The sequence below is a fragment of the Poecilia mexicana genome, unplaced genomic scaffold, assembly GCF_051168715.1.
Source record: "Poecilia mexicana isolate PSO_F unplaced genomic scaffold, ASM5116871v1 scaffold_12, whole genome shotgun sequence".
Taxonomy (NCBI): domain Eukaryota; kingdom Metazoa; phylum Chordata; class Actinopteri; order Cyprinodontiformes; family Poeciliidae; genus Poecilia; species Poecilia mexicana.
Window position 1 is genome coordinate 1,690,625 of NW_028263381.1, and position 12,681 is coordinate 1,703,305.

At 38.0% G+C, this 12,681-nt stretch overlaps 1 long non-coding RNA gene across 1 annotated transcript; it reads left to right on the forward strand.

The window, feature by feature from the left end:
* The first annotated feature begins 5,698 nt into the window (after window positions 1-5,698).
* On the forward strand, window positions 5,699-6,720 carry LOC148155934 (uncharacterized). The gene is made up of 2 exons (XR_015764774.1): window positions 5,699-5,995; window positions 6,060-6,720. It is a non-coding gene; the product is annotated as an uncharacterized LOC148155934 (long non-coding RNA).
* The last annotated feature ends 5,961 nt before the right edge of the window (window positions 6,721-12,681 follow it).

Below are 12,681 nucleotides of genomic sequence, written 5' to 3' on the forward strand. Positions count from 1 at the left end.
TGAAATAAAAGCTTAATTTTGGTATAATGTAAAGATTTCATGGAAGTGATGAGCTACAATATGGCCTCCTTCAGAATAACATCATATAAATTGAGGTAGTTTGGCTTTTTGTCAACTGTGAGATGTCAACTCCATCAGAGTTTTTGTGACTCTTTCAGTGAAATGTTTTGTCAAATCTCACTTAAATGTGCAATTAATTCATTTTAATGTATTTTACATACATTGCATTACTTCACATTTGTCAAGTTTTTCATTTTACACACTAGTAAAATGAAAAACGACTTTTAACTGAGGTCCTCAAAGGGGTGCGGGTTTTACTGTTTTTATCTTTTTTAAATCTTTTTCAAAATGTCTTTCTCTCACTGTTTAATGTTTTTAACTTAAAAAAAAAAAATCCGAGAGGTTAGAGTCCTTGTCAAACGGCGTTTTGACTAAAGTCCAAAAGGTTGGAGTCCCAGTTGACGGCGTCTCAACTAAAGTTCTACAGCTTTTTATTTCTCTTTCTCACTGTTTACGTTTTAATTATGTTTTTTAAATCTCTTTCTCACATGCAGTTTTTATTTTAATTATGTAAAGCACTTTGAAATGCCTTGCTGCTGAAATGTGCTATACAAATAAGAATATCACTAATAGGATATTTCAAAAATAATTTTATATTTATTTTTGTCAGATGGTGATGACAAAGTTCTGGGTCAGGTTGATTAAAAATGTAATTTTTAAAAAAATGTTGCAACTGGGAGCCTGCACCTTAGCATCTTTACATGTCCAAAACACTATTTGTCATATTTGCATACATTGAGAAATAAAAAATAAAAAAATGGCAAAATTAAAACCCATTTTGTCCCTATTCTCAAGAATCACTGACTTATATCCTGTAAAAAAAAAAAAAAAAAAAAAAAAACTATTTTAAGGACACAAGTTTCTAAGATCCATTCAGGGAATTCATGTTCTGTCAGGGCCTGGTGTTAAACCAGGGCCTGGTGTTAAACCAGGGCCTGGTGTTAAACCAGGGCCTGGTGTTAAACCAGGGCCTGGTGTTAAACCAGAGCCTGGTGTTAAACAGTCTGAGGAGTCCCTGGAAATGGAGCCCATCGTGAGTAGTCAGGTATCAGAACCAACAGGTGCACACACCATATTGTAAACACCATTCAGTTATATCTGGAGACATGTATGGCCAGTAGCATCTGGCCTGAGGACTATTATAGTCAGGTCTTGTCTTCAGTTCATTGTCTTTACTGCATCAGAATGTCCAGCAACAGAATGGCCATGCAGTTCCTTTTTCAGATCACTTGGGAAAGTCTGTATAACAGGATCACCTGCTGACAGAGACGAGAGTCACCAACAACGAGTTTTGGAAACTCCCTCCAAACGTTCCTCTGCTCAGAGAATCACTTCTTTACTGTGCAAAGTGAGGCCTGTTACTTGTGAGCAGCCATTTCAAAACAGTTTTTAACATGGATCGTTGTTCTGGGCCTGTCTAAGGTAATCAGTGACTGTGTTCAGGAACGAGAGGTCAATAGTTTGACCTTGAGCCACCTGCTGGACAGATGCGGTAATGTCCACAGGCTTTGAAGCCACTGAGGTCAGTGATGATCTGAAAACAGTGTCCAGTAAAATACTGACAAAACCACTTTATAGACCAGACAATAACCATGACTCCCTGTCATGGTTATTGTCATGGACCAACATTTTTCTCTTTTTTTGAGGACATGGCAATGACAATGACATTTTCAAAATTTGTATCATTCATCTGCTATAGTGTAAAACCAATGACCACATTTGAAGCATCAGTGAAAAGCAGGAACTCACATGAAAATTCTGGATTAGAGAGAATGGGCGCATGCACCTGTGAAGTACATTTTCATAAACACGTGTTGAAATCTGAATGAATCAAAAGCAATAAAATGCTATCCAGTTATTTCAAAAATATACTAAAATAAGTTATTTTACCCACAATACCTTATATTACAAGATCAAGAAACATGAATCCAATCTGCCAAATTGTTGCCACCTGTAGATGTTCTGATGTGATTAACTGAGTTAGATTCAACATTTATGTCTGTCACCCATGAACTGTCCTGATCTGCATCTTTGTTATCGGAGTCTGTTGCAGTAGTGAATGACTTTACGCAGCTTTTTATTTCTGACAAACTGTCCCGTTTTATTCCAGTAATGCCATGCAGCCTCCTCCGCTGAGCATTGTTGCAGACAATGCCCTTTTGATGCCTCCACATCTTCATGTTCTTTTTGTCTAGTGGTTTTTGTGCAGCGGTTAGTTTGTGTGGTTGTTGTTAGATGTCCAGGACATGCACCCCCATGTCTGTCCCCATGGTCAGTGTTTAGCATCTCTGGTTGCTTCTTTTCAATCTCACTTTGTCAGGTGAGTTTTCGGTAAGCTTTATGCGTCGTTTGGGTTCCATTTGTAATTGTTGTAACATCTTTTGTCTTCCACTACGAGAGTGAATCTGTCTCTCATCATTTCATCTTCCAAACGTTTCACAACGTTGTGCCAGACAGTGCGGTGCGGTATGAAAGCTGCTGATTGGCTCAGCCTTCCCTTGTTGGCGTTGGTTAAACTTGGTTTGCTCAAATCAAATGTTTCTGTCGGCTGCTAACTGAGGATCCGACGACCAGTTAATCGTCTCATAAAGTCAGTTTTACAATGATACTGTGTGACTGCAATACACATACACCCCTTTAAATTTCAACTTATAAGCAGCAGCCTGAAATAAAACTTAGTGCAACCAGCAGTTAAAACTTTGATGTTGTTTTAGCACTACAGTAGAAACGGTGATCGAACTGTAGCTTTAAAATATATTGAAATAAATGGTTGATGTAAATTTCCTATTTTTTTCAAATGATAAATTATTATAATGCTTCGAGTAACCTATTAATTTTGTTGGTTTATTCCACTGTTACCCTTCTGTAGAAGGATTATAATCTGGAACCTTCTCTATAAAGCTCTGGAAAATCTTCACGTTATAGAAAAGGTTACAGTTTATTTATAGGAAAGTTCAAACTAAACAGTTTAAACTTTGGAGCAGATAAGAAAGACTGACTGCACCATCAATCTTATCTTTAAAGGGTAAACAAGAATTTTCTACTATGTATTGCTGCTTATTTAAGATGATTAAATTTATCAAATAAAAGATTCACGTGAGCTACTAAACCCATATGAGATGACAAAGAACCACAAGGAGGCAGCAATGTGACGTGTTCTGGCTTTGACTGATGATGTTTTCCTCTGGGATCCAGGGAGCTGGTGGGCTTTGGAACCAGAACTAGTTTCTCTGAGAGGAGGAAGTGACAAACCATTTAGATGCTTCATGCTGGTTAATAATTAGCGCTAATGAGACTTTGCTTCAAACCTTTGTCCTCTAAGTACAATCCCATGATGAAGAAACAATGTGGGCATAAAGGCTGCAGAGTCTGTTTGCTGCAGGAATGATCTCTCATATTTCTTTAACAACTTGTTTTGACTCTCCACAGCTCTACAAAAACCTGTTAGTCCATCCCTAGAGGCTGGGTCATTTACTGGTTTGTCAAACATTTCAACTAGTTAAAAAGGACTGGAATTTATCGCAGCTGACCCAGAACACTGCTGCTGGAGTTCTGACTAAAACCAGGAAGATAGAGACCATCAGCCAGTTTTACAGTTCTTCACTGAGAGAATAGACTTTAAAATACAGCAAAACATTTGAAACACTGACTTCCTATAAACCAAGAGCAAGAATTAAAAGATGTATCTCTCATTGATGATTTTGATTATGGCATTTGACAAAATGTAATGTTTACTGTTTCATTATCGATTACAGCAATATGTCTTCTTTGTGTAAAACACTTTGAACTGGCTTGTTGCTGAAAATATAACATGTAAATAAACTTGACTTGAAATCAGTCATGGTTTGTTGGTTTTTAATGGTAACCCAAATGCAGAGAGACAGAGGCAGCAAGCAGATGATAAACGTTTAATAGAAACGATGAACAAAAACTTACAAATATCACAGAGAACACAAGGAGCCAGAGCAGAATAAAAACAGAGGAAGAAAAAAAAACAACAACAGGATGACTTGGGGAAGAAGCAGGAGGAACCAGCGAGGACTGAGAGAGGGACCTGTGTTTAAACACTGTGACGGTGAATGCTGGAACTAAAGACCAGGGCTGATTAGCTAACGGGTTGTAGGCTGAATGAATCTAAGACTAACAAAGAATAATGAGACACAAGACAGACAGAAACATAGTAAATTAGAATCACTAAGAAACAGAAACTGTTCAGAAACTGAACAGAAACAAAGCTATCTGATCAAAGGAAGAGACGAGGGAACACAGAATGATAATGAAACTAGAATCAATAAATCAAAACCATCCTGCACCTGACAAAATCAACTGTGAACTTAATGTATCTAATTTATGGATTATACACAATATTTTAAATTCAAATTCTTAAACAAGGTTTAGAAAGAAGGTTATAAAAATATTACTTCCACAAGAGAAACTCCTGTGTCTGTTGAAAACAATATTGATTTAACTGGTTTAGGTTTTGTGTGTTATTGGCAACAAAGATGCTATAATCAGTTCCTTCTGTGGTGTTTGTTTAAAATTAGTAAAAAAAAAAAAAAGGACCTTCCTGTTTTGTGTCAAAGCCTCCAGTTCCATGTTTGCAAGAGGTGATTTGGCCCCAGCCACTGTTTACATCTGTGGTGCATTCAGGTTCATTATTGGAGAGTAACCCCAGGAACTGGTAAACAGGTTGCCCCTTCATAAACAGAACCAGGATTCAACAGTTAGCCCGAGTACACCATAACAGAAACATGGTGGAGGGACGCACCACTAGTTCCGCTGTTTCTGTTCTCTCCTAGGAAACCACAGCGTCCTGTTGTGGCTCTGTGTTTACAAGGCTGGAGGTGGAAGGCCCTGATTGGTGGTTTGTGGTGAAGATGCAACACCAGAGAGGCCTGCAACAAGGTCAAGGTGTAATTACTATGCTGGGTTTCATTTTTACAGACGCATAAGCAAACATGCCGTTATGTATCAGACCACTATGCTCTCCAAATAATAATGATTACTACAATATTAAATGATGTTTTTTTTCTGTTTTTATTTAATTGAGTTGTTTTTCTGTTGCCAGTTTTACAGTTTTATTGCATTTTGCTTTTCTGTCAGTCAAACTTGCCATGTTCACTGTTTGACAGAACATCATTTATTCAATCAAGTTTATTTGTATCATACAAATAAACTATAGAACATTTCAGCAACAAGACAGTTCAAAGTATTTTAAAACCAAAATGTCTGAACTGAAGTTACTCCAAGATACAGGTTAACGATATCTAAAGTTCTCAAATTCACTTGACTTCCTCAGAGGATTTTTGGTTTACGTCCTCATCATATGAACCACATTACACACCATACCTATGTGGGCTGATATTAGGCTACAGTTTGTCTGAAAGTGAAAGTTCAGTACAGAATAATAATAATGCATAAACTATGAACATTTACCTAAGATTAGAATAAGTTAGCCTAGCAAAAACTCAACCCAGACTCTGGATAGCACACTGCAAACATCCAAAATCTTATCAAGTATTTGTGGTCTAATTTCTTAGTACACTTGAAATAAGAACTAACTAACTAACTAAGAAGTAACTGTGGCAGGAAGAGGTGGAGACTGCACCTGCTGGCAGGGTGATTGCAAGTGGGCCAATAGCGCCAGAGGGCGCTCAGTATAAAAGCAGAGGTGAGCTCCAGTCTGACGTTGTTTGCTGTTGACACATCGCGCACCGCGCTTCCGGTTGAGCTGTCTGTGCGCCGAGTACAGGTGAGGTTGGCTACCTGCGTATTTACAGCTGCTTACATTGTAGTCATGTAGAGCCTTTTATGTACAGAAACAGACGGGCGTATTTACCTCCACGTTGATCGTGGGTGAGGTGGTTCCTGTAAAAAGTGCCAACATTTGAGCATTTCCTATTTGGGTGCAAGTGTGGAGAGCTTGGCCTAATCGGTAGGTGGAATGAGTGACAAATCTTGTTTTTTATTCCTTTATTTTAAACTGTTTTATTATTTAGGAATCTCGACTGATTGCCACACATAACGCTGCTGCTTTGCCTGCACCAAGTCACTGCTTACTTAGCGGTTGCGAGAGAGAGACCGGCTGCCTGGGACACGCCCTCCCAGCTTCCGAAATCGAAACAAGGAGCGGCTGATCGCATTCATTTCGGATTGGATTGGACTGGGTTGCTCATGTTGCTGTGCCTGTTGAGCACAGGGATTTTTATGGTTTTATTTAGATATTTTTATTTCTAAATAAAAATATTTAGAAATATTTTTATTTCTAAATAATAGAAATAAAAATATTTTTAACAAATATTTTTGTTAAAAAGATTTTAACAAAATTTTTTTTGTATTTTTACAAAATACAAAAAAATTGTATTTTTAACAAATTGTCTTTTCTTATTTTTATTTTCTAGACCACCGGTGGTACGCTCGGGCCTGGATGCGGCGTCCCTTTTTGGTGTCACTGTGCAGTGATTAATACCAATAGGTGGAGGGAATTACAAGGAGTGAGTGACCTCACGGGTGTTTGTTTTGATTTCTTTGCTTTGGAGCCTACCATCCAGGACCTGGCCGTATCCACCGGTAAGCCTAGTTGGATTTATTTTGTGAATTTTCTTTTTGTTCAGACACAGGTATTTTTATTCTGTCATAATAAATTATTATTGTCTTGAAGCCTGTCTCTCGCTTTTTGCAAAACCGGACCTGTGTCCTTTCATTAATTCCTGGGTGAAAACCCCAGGTGGCGTTGTTGGTAACAAACCACATTGTATAGTCCAAACCACTGAACGCCACATAACTTTTCAGCCAGACATAGGAACTTAATTCCTTAATATTGATGAAAAAGTACTAGTTCTACTGTATGATCATTTCACTTATAAGAAAACATCTCCCAATGTTGTAAGTGAAATAATCTTCAAGTAGAAAAAGTACTTTTCCATCAATTTTAAGGAATTAAGCTCCTATATGTTGAAAAGTTACTTGTTAGTTTTATTTCAAGTCTACTAAAAGTGAACAAAAAACTGGACCAAACAGACTTTGTGTTTTTGCAGTGCAACTGTGGAACCAAAAAATTTGAAACTGGAAACAAAAATCCAAACTAAACGGTTTTTGCTGAGTTCTGTTCTTTGCTAGCAGAACATTTGAGCAGCTGGCTGGTGTCACATGGAGCCAAACAGTCAGCTGAGCGCAGTGCTTCCTGCCAACACCAACACTGATCTGGCTTGGCAGGCTGAGCGCTATAGGAAGCTGGTGGGCAGACTGTCAGAGGCGATGTAAACGCTCCACTGTATACATGGCTTGTTTAAATCAAAGGACCAGCTCTGTTTATTTGAAAATGGTCATTTACAAACTGGGCCTGACTCTGCATGAATGGGGTTCCAGTAGCTGCACATGCTTCTTGAGGAACTGAACTTATTTGGTACTGAAAAACAGACACAGAAACCAACTTCCACACAACATACAAAAAATGTTTTGAGAGAGGCGTGGTTATAAGAACAACCAAGAAGAGTTTTGCTTATCGGTGTGTGGAGTAGATGTATGTAATGGATCGAATGATGAGTTCAAAAAGAGTACAAATATAAACCAACTTTAAAAACTGTTTAAAAAGGAGCTTACTGGAAAATATGTTATATAAGTTGAGTGTTTCAAAGACCATAAATGCTGTTGATATAAAAAGTGTTTAAATAGTTGAACAGCTAAAGAATATGATATTTAAATAAGATGGAAATAATTTATGTTTATCTGGTGTTTGGACATTTAATTGTTTATAAGCTGATGAGTATGAAAGGGGCAGGAAATCATAAGATCTTCTATCTTCTACCTGCTCCTTTTTGAACAGATAATATAAAATTTCATGTCACTTGGGCATGATAATTTGTTTTAATTTTTTTTCTTCTTTCTTGCTTTTACTTTTGTCCAAAATAAATAAATAGATACAAATAAATGTTAGAGAAACCCTGTAATCTCCATGGGACAAGGACAAGGTCTGTGTGTTTTTTGTTTTTGATTATGTCAAAATTGGCTTATCTTGTAAAACTGCAACAAAAATTCTTCTTTTGCATCAAACGACTCATGATGTTGAGCTCAGAAACATGAGCTCAAACAACGGAGAAGATGACAGGAAGTAGCTGGATGATCTTGGTGCATATTTATTTAATGGTTTATCACTTGAACAAACTTATTCATTATTTAATTGTTTCTTATTTAATGGAAACACTGCGATTGCGTTATTGTATTTTTTTAACATTAGTGGAATACTGACAAAGGGTTTTGCACATTAGTAATGGAAACGCAGCCAGTGATGTATGAGTTGTTCTCAGATGTTTTGACTGCAGTTAGACGAGCTTCTGTGTTTGTTGTTCTCTGGTTCATCCTCACACAGAACGGATTTATGCTTTAATTATACTTTAACAGGATTAAAAGTTAACTGGTGCTGTAATGACAGCTGCCCTTTCATATGTGAGGTCACATGCAGAAGTGGGTCACAGTCATGGAACAAAGTCCGTCTGCCACACAGAATCATGAGCAGCAGCTCTTTTACACAGTGACCATCGAAAAAATCGGATTCTTTAGTCTGTTAGAGCTGATTTATTGAATTCATCACAGTGATTTTTGTGTGCTGGTTTGTCTCTTTATCCTTGGGTTTTAAGTGTGTGGCTGTTTTTTTGTTGAGTTATATTTGGTGCAATGTCACAATTTCAAACTCTGTCAATTGCCTGCTTTATGCTCCATTGACTCAGGAGGCCGTGATGCGCGCGCACACACACACACGCACACACACACACACATATGCACACTATTTTTAGTGTTTTTAGCTCAGCTGAACAACCGCCTCCCACTCAGAGATATGAACCTTTAACAGGGAATGAAACGCTTCTTTTTATACTCATAGGGGGATTTTAAAGAATAAAACTCTTGAAAACATAGAATTATTTTGATTTCTCACTAGAATATTAATCCAGTTTTTCTTGTTCCTAACAGTTAAATTATCCACATAAATCTCTCCTATCTGTGTTTTAAAAAACAAAAACAAACAAAAAAAATGAACCTTTTTTTCTCTCCTGTATCTTGGTGGCAATTAGGTCTTAATAACTCCAGTATTACTGCACCTTCCTGCTCCTTACACTGTGACATAATACTTCAGTATCATGTGTGTCTCATTATTTTCAGACATTATTTACAAATAAAAATGACTTAAATTACTTAAGACACATTAAAAAGTATCTTAAGTATGGATGACACCTTGAATGAATGAATGAATTAATGCACTTTACTAATCCCAGAGGAAAATTAACACGTTGGTTCTATGTGCAGTTTTAAAGTGCTTTATAGATAAGGCTTGAATATTTGATATCCCACTGCATTAGTCTGGTGATCTGTTTAGTGAAGATTTATCCTTTTAAGTCAAGACACACAACTGTTCATGTTCCAGAAATCCCACCTGCATAAACATCAGCTGGTCCAGCAATAAGCTCAAAGCTGCTCAGACTAGACCAGCGTCTCACTCTTGTATTTTCTTTCTGTACTTCTGAACTGGAACCATGTGTAACTCCCAGTTCCTTTTATTCGCTCCAGTAACAGAATTCAATTCAATTCACTTTATTTGTATTGAAACAATTCACAACATGTCAACTCACTTTCCAAAAAAACAATCACTTCCATTCATTTATCTCTAGCTTTAACCTACTGGTTGTTCGTAGTTGTGTTTTCTTCCTTGTTGGATTTGACTCCACTGTTTGATTGAGCCATATTAGCTAAAATACACTATTTCTGTTCTAGTCAATCTGTTGGTTCTGTTAGTCACAGATCCTGTGTTCAGCTCTGACCCACCACAGACAGAACCAACAGTATTAAATGTTAATAACATATGGAGCTTTTTTTGGACATCTACTTCATGTGTGTCTGTTTTTGCAGCTAAAGTCTTTTTCTCTCTCTCTCTCAAAGAGAGAGAGAAGGTGATGTGGCTTTCTGAACTCAAAGAGGGAACATTTTCGTCAGGCCAAATAAAGCTGCCCATGTAAACTCCACATTCCTGACTTTGCGGTGTGACTGTCTCAAAGTTCTGCTTTTATGAAGGGAGGAGACTGCATGTGTTTGTGTGTTTTTTGGCTGAAAGACATTGAGAGATCTGCACTTGAGTGGCACTGAGTTTCACACACTCTTAGCTTAACACAAGAGAGAAAGTTGCTAAATGATCCATTGCCTCTGTTCATAAAAAAGGACTGCATGTTAAGTATTAAAAATAAAACACACAGACAGAAACGCATGCATCTGTAGGGATAAAAGGTAACAGTCATGCAAACCAAAGACGTAGACCTAAGATACTTCCTCCTGCACCACTTAATTCAAGATGTTGTTTGTGGACTTGAACTCGACCTTTAACATTACAGACTAACAAACAGAGGTATAGAACTACAAAACAAGAAATAACCATTTAGATAAAAGAATGAACAAAAAATAAATGGAAATTAACAAAAAAGGAGGTATGTACACATTAAATGGATACATTTTGGACAAAGACAAAACACAGAACACAACCAAGTGCCGTCACAGCAAAAAAGGAATTGTTTATGTGGGTTATGATATTTTTCTTTTGATCATTTGTTATTATTATTTTTAATTTTCTCTAATATTGCTTGTTTTAATTAATCTATGGTCACAGAGATATTTTGGGTAGGAGTGGGAAAAAGAGAGAAAACACAACAAGGAACATGCCAGAACAAAGAATAAATAAATTAATTAAGCATATACCAGAAGCTAACCCGCCATCTCCTAGCAGTGGCCCCCAGCGGTGGCCCTCAGCTCCCAGCAGTGGACCCCAGCTTCCTGACTGACCGGCAGCAACAGGTGGGGGTGGGGAGCTTCTTCTCTTAAACAAGAGGCAGCAGCATCTGGTGCCCCTCAGAGTTGTGTTCCCTCTCCACTCCTCTTGTCTTGGCTGTCAATTCCCTGAATTGTTCTGATGACATCACTGGTATTGGTCGGACCAGACAGACGGTCTGACCCGGCAGGGACTTAACGCGCTTATGACTGAGGCATGATGGTGGACTTCCATTGACAAAATGGGAAACTAAAGTGTAGTAACGTTCTTCTCCCCCAGACGTGATCTCAACCACAGACTGAAAGGAAAAGTGTCTCATGATTGCATTTTCCACATTCTGTGATGAACATGGTAATAAATTCATCACCTTTAGTGACTCGTCTCCTGAGTGTGATTCTGCTTTGGGTCAGGAAGCTGAACCCCAACATTGTAGCAACATTGTTATCCCAACATTTTTGATTTGAAGCCCAGATAAAATGTTGACAGATTATTTCCAGAATAGGAAGCAAAAATATTTGCTTTAAGGTGAATGGATTAGAGTAGCTGGTGAGTTAAATAAGTTCTGTTTAAACTACAGCATGCGTGGCCAGGGCATTACCATTCTGCTTGGTTCTCATCACTCTTCAGTGCTCAGTCTGGGCTTTCTCCCATTGACTTGGATTTCTCCGGTAGGATTTCGACCGGGCCAACCAGTGAACAGAAGGAGAAGTTGTGAACGATGACGTTGATTTTCTGCTCTGTAGTTTTAGCGATGGCAGCAGAGGAAGTGAATGAAGCTGTTCAGTCCATGCTGACCACACTTTTAAAAAACGAGCTAACATCAGCAGCCTCCTTCAGTCAGCTCCTCTCTCTTCACAGTGGCAGATGGTTGTTTACAGCACAGGCAACTTCCGATAAGCGTCACAATGTCGAACTGGTGATTTACATTTGTCATGTCTGAATGTTAGTAACTGCACTTGAGTGGCAGTTACTAAAAACTCTAAAAATTTTTACTCTAAAAATGTTAGATATTTAGAGTAAACTCTAAAACTTAAGCAGAGCCCACGCCTCAAGAGGCATTCATTTCTTAACAGCTGATTCTTCTAAACTCTCTGGACAAAGTGAAGAGCAGAACAAGCTGCTGGTTTTAACAGAATGCCTCTTCCCACAGATTCTGTCAGGTTGGGTTAAGACGCTGTAAAATTAATTTTGACAAACTGGGTAAGGCAAGTGATACTTATTAATTTACCCAAAGTTATCTATAAAATTGTAACAGTACAGTTTGTCAATAAATCTTCCTGGAAATTAGACTGAATTTTAAAAATATGTTGTTTTTTTTCTCTTGGCACAGACACGTGTCTGTATTGTTTAGTTCAGTGTTTTGACATATTTCAGATTCTCTGAGGTTTCCTTGTTTCTTGGCTCCCAAAGAAATGGCCAACTTTTACCAATCAGAGTAGGTTGATTATAGCCAAAGCCAGACTTTTTAAATAACATCATCTAAAGCTGAATGGGGACATGAAAGATTTAATCGTCAATAACTCTTTGCCTGTTTGTTGGAGCAGAGTTTTGTGACCAGATCTGTTTTTAAAATTCTCTTGGCATTCCCGGGAAATGCTCTGGTTCTCCAGAGTCTGGGACTTTGGCTCTGCCCCCAGGACTGGGTGGGCCCATTAAATGGTCTAAATGTGTGGTAGAACTGGATCAGAAGTATGAGCTGGACTGGGAATAGCACTTATGTGGGTTTTCCTCACCAGCTTTCAGAACTATCCTCTGGTTGGACTGAGAAGGATCCAAACAATCCTGACTGGGTAACAGATGGATCCCTGACTCAG